The sequence below is a fragment of the Alligator sinensis genome, unplaced genomic scaffold (genome assembly GCF_000455745.1).
Source record: "Alligator sinensis unplaced genomic scaffold, ASM45574v1 scaffold707_1, whole genome shotgun sequence".
Lineage (NCBI taxonomy): Eukaryota > Metazoa > Chordata > Crocodylia > Alligatoridae > Alligator > Alligator sinensis.
In genome coordinates, this window is record NW_005842065.1 from 1,077,274 (window position 1) to 1,082,113 (window position 4,840).

Below are 4,840 nucleotides of genomic sequence, written 5' to 3' on the forward strand. Positions count from 1 at the left end.
GGCTCTGACTTTGGGCAGGTGCGTGTGACCAGGTGTGTGCGTGGGGGGTTACATCACCCCCTCCGGCTGTTTGCCCAGGCTCAGAGGACTCTCAAGGACTCGGATCAGGCCAATGCGGCTCAAAGGCTTTGCCCAGAGCCGGGGGGGGGGGGGCCCTCCTGGGACTGCTTCTAGCCCCTGCCCAGGGCTGCAGCAGCCAGGATCTGGGCCCAGGGCCTGCAGGGGGCACAGGGCACAGGTACTGGAGAGAGAACTCAGGAGTCCAGGGTCCCAGCACCCCCTAGTCTAGCCCCCACAGTCTGCCCCTACAACCTGGGAGAGAACCCAGGAAACTCCGTTCCCAGGAACCAGGTCTAATACTCCTTGGCTCCCCTCCTCTCCCCTCCCAGAGCTGGGAGAGAACACAGGCGTCTGCCCCCATCCCCGAAACAGGAGCCCTAAAGCAGCTGGATGCCGCTGGGGGGGGAGGGTTGTGCAGGAAACCCAGGCGTCCTGGGGGGTTAACCCTTTGTGAGCCCCTGCCCGGGGAGGAGCCAAACGCAGGCTCCGCAGGAGCCGGATCGGGCTCCCCAGGGTTCCCCCTCCCTGGGAAAGGCCACGGGGAACAGCTGGGGCGGAGGCGGGCTTCGAGCGACTGGCTCGACGCTGCCCCCTGGCGGCCGCGGGGGTATGTGTGTGTGTGTGTGTGTGTGTGTGTGAGACGCCTGAGTTCTCTGTCCATGTGCATGTGTATGCGTGTATTTATTGTGCGTGGCAGTGTACACATTTGTGTATGGGGGGGTCTGTCCACATGTGTGGGTGTCTGCACGTGTACACGTCCTGAACCTGTGTACACACACATGCCAGCAGGTATGCACATTCTAGTGCAAGTGGGCAGGTGTGCATTCACCTGTGGATGTGGATGTGTTCGAGTGTGGGTGTGCATGTGCACGTGCCTGCATGGGCATGCACATGCATTCACACGTGGTGCATGCATATGTGCATGCCTGTGCATGTGCACATAGGCATGTGCATGCGCGCACACATTCACACATGGGGTGCCAGCATGCATGTGTGCATATGCATCCAGGTGTGAGCTGCACATACAGACATGTGCATGTGTCCATGTGCATATGTGTGCATATATGCACGTGTGTGGGAGTGCACATTCACGTGGGTGTGCATGTTTGCATGTATACAGGTGTGTGTGTGTGCATACATGTGTGAGCATGCATATGTGTGTGCATGTGCATCCACATGCAGAGCTGTACATGCACGTGTGCACAGATGCATATTTGCCCCGAAGCGAACGTTTACATGTGGGTGTACAGGTGCATGTGGGTGCACACCCAGATGTGGCTTCACACACATGTGCCTGAGTGTATGTGTGCTTGTGTGTGCAGGCACACACGAGCATGCAGGTACGGCAGCAAGGCCTCCTGGGAAGGCTGCTCAATAATTCAGTGGGATACCTGATCATACTTGGGCCTCGTGCTGGGGGGCTGTGGCATCTCAAGGGCATGGGCCCAGAACCTGTGCAGCTACGCCAGGAAGCGTGTTCCCCGCGCCTGCCCCAGCCCAAACCGGCCCGACTGGCTCCGTCACAGCTCCCAGCCAGGCCCCCCCACCCTGTGCCAGCGAGGGGGGACGGTCACGGGGACGAGGGGGGGGGCAGGATGCCAGCGCCGTGACGTGTTGCAGGGATCACGGAGCCCAGGCACCGGTGTCCAGCCCAGGCACCTGCACCCACTCCCAGGGAGGTGTTGGTGAGTGGGGGACACGGGGCTGGGGGGAGGGGCAGGCCTGGATCTTCTCTGCCTCTTGGCTGTAGGTTCAAAGCCAGGGGCTCCTTTGAGATGAGGCAGCTGTGTGGTGGCTCAGAGACGTAGCCAGCTCTGGTTGGGGAGTAGGGTGGACACACAACACTGAACCCAGCTAGAGAGGGATCCCAGTGTGAAAATGCAGCTGGCTCTGGAGTGGGACACAGCAGCTGTATGACAGTCTCCAGCCACGCTCAGCTGGGATCCATCCCTTCCTGCTCCAATGCAGCCAGCTCTGGGGACGAGTGTGGTGGGTACATAACACCACCCAACTCAGCAGGGGAGGGTTTGCAAAACAAATGCAGCCAGCTCTGGGGTGGGAAGCATTTGAGGATCATGGTGGGGATAGAAAAAGGAGTGGGGTCAGGCCAGGCTGGGCCCTGGGCTGGAGCATGCCCCCACCCACCCCCTGCTTAGATACACAGGGACTTTGCTCCCTGCCAGGCGCAGCTGTGCTGGGGGAGGCGGGGGTACTGAGGAGAAGGAGACAGCGGGGGCGGTGGGGGGGGAGGCTGGGAGCTTACCCAACTCTGTGGTTTCTGGGCCAGAAGGATCTGCCTGTTCCCTCTCATGCTGAGATGCAGCTGCTTCTGGGGTGGAACAAGGCAGCTACATCGCACGGTAGTGGAGGGTGGATGCAGCACCCCTTTGGATCCCCTCAGGCCCCAGCCAGAGTCTGACCTGCCCCCACCCTCCCAGGACAGAAGGGTTAACATGTGCATGTACATGTGTGTGCATGGGGACAGCCTGCCTCTGGCTCCATGTGTGTATGTGTCACAGGGCACCCCCTCCCCGTCTCTACTGCCCATGTCTGTGTGTTAGCGTGCCTGTGCCATGTATGTAGCCATCTCCTTTCATGTCCCTGTTGGGGATGGAGGGGGGCCACAGCTTGTGCTTGTCCCAGGTTTTGTCAGGTGTGGGGGTGGTCCCTATCTGTCTCAGCATGTCTGTGTCGCCATGTGTGGGGGTCACTCAGGGGTTGTGTGTGTGTGCATGTGTGTGTGTATCCGTGTCGCTCGGACCATGTGCGTGCATGTGTGTGTCACTCAGGCTGTGTGCATGTATGTGTGTGCATGTGTATTGCTCAGGGGTTGTGTGTGTGAATGTGTGTTGCTTAGGGGTCGTGTGTGTGTGTGTGTAGGTGCATGTGCATGTGTGTTGCTCAGGAACCAGAGTGTGTGCTTTTGTGTCGCTCAGGGGCCATGTGCATGTATGTGTGCATGTGTGTTGCTTAGGGGCCATATGTGTCTATGTGCATGCACATGTGTGTGTTTCACTCAGGGGCTGTGTGCATTTGTGTGTGTAAATGTGTGTGCATGTGTGCGTGCATGCATATCCCTCGGGGATCTGTGTTGCAGCACATGTCTCCCTTGTCACAGTGTGTGTGTCTCCTGATACTGCTGTGTGTCGGTGCCAGCCTCCCCCCACACCTGTCATGGTGTGTTTGCATCAAGCCTGTGTCTCTCCATCACTGGGGGGGATGGTGTGTGTGTGTGGGGGGGGATAAGCATCCCACTGCATCCCAGTGCCTTGGTTCTGGCCCCTGGTCAAGCACCCCCAAGACCTGCTGTCCCCAGCCCCTGATACAGATAAACGGGAGGGGAGGGGGGACGCTGAAACTGGGGTTCCCTTCTTGCTATCAGCTACTTGATCTCAGGTTCCCCACCCCCCCCGGGCTGGCACCCCTTCTCCCTGTCTCTACTCTCCATACTCTTCCCCCCCCCTTCCCCATGAGGGGGATCTCACCTCCAGGCCCAGTCAGGCTGCCCTAGCTTGATCAGTGCTGGGGACCCCAGGGCCCAGCTAACTGCCCCCACTCTGGGGCTCTGCACCTGCTCCAGCTCCATCAGCACCCCCTACTGGGCTCCTGACATACAGGCTCTGATTTGGGGGTAACCCTAAGCAGGTCCTGGTGGGGGGGTGGGAGGTGGAGCCTGGAGGTTGGCCTGGTGTGGGGGAAGACGGGAGCCAGGAAGGGCGAGGGAAGGAGGGGTGGAAGGAGGCGGGAGGAAGAGGGGAAGTGCTTACCGACCTCTGGACCCCTCCATAGCCACCGCTGCAGGGACCATGACTGACAGCACCCACTACTCCCAGCGCCTGCAGGCCATCGTGGTGAGTGCTGCCCACCCCCAATACCCCCAAACATGGGGCTCAGAGGTCCCCTTCACCTGGCCAACAGATACCCTGTAAGCCCCACACTGCTGGGGAGACACCCCTGGAGAAGTGGGGAGGTCTGGCCTGGTTAGGATAAGCAGTGCCTAAATCCCTTGGGCTGGGGGACCCAGGACCCCAAACCTCTTGGGCTTGGAGGATTCAGGACCCTCCCTTTTGCACCCCCTAGGGGCTGGAGAGGTTAGGAGTTTTCCCTCTCACCCCCAGACACCCCACGGAAGCTGAGAACGGCCCAGCTCATGATAGCTCAAGACAGAGCCAGACCCCCATGCCCTGCTCATTTTCACCCTCCCCTTGCTGTGGCTTGCTCCTTCCTGGGGCCAGGAGTGGCTGTGAGTTCCCCCCCCACCCCCAAACAGCTAATGGAGACTGAGAACGGGTCAGCTCATCACAGCTCACAGCAGGGCCAGACCCCCCTTCATCTTTTCCACCCATCTTTTCCACCCCCAAAACTCCCCCTTCCCAGAGGGCTGAAGGCGCTGGGAGCTTCCCCCCCACCCCCTAGATACCCCATGTAGGCTGAGACTTGCCCAGCTCATTGTAGCTCACAGCAGCCCCCACCGCCCCACCGCAGGGTCCCCAGTGGCTTTGTGGAGCCAGGGAGCTGCCAGGAAGCTGGGGTAACCTGAGCCCCTGGTGTCCCCCTGCTCCAGCATCGACCCAATGAATTATTTACCAGGCCCCGGCTCTGGCCTGTTTCAGGCTCAGGGCCCTGGAGACCTGCCCGGGTGCTGGAGGAGGAGGAGGAAGGGGGGGGGGTAGAGCCTGGCTGGGGGCAGGGAAGGGACCCTGGAGACAGGTGTGTGTGTGGGAGTAGCAGGGGGGAAGTTGGGGGGTGGTGCATGCAGGAGCTGTGTGTGTGTGCGGTG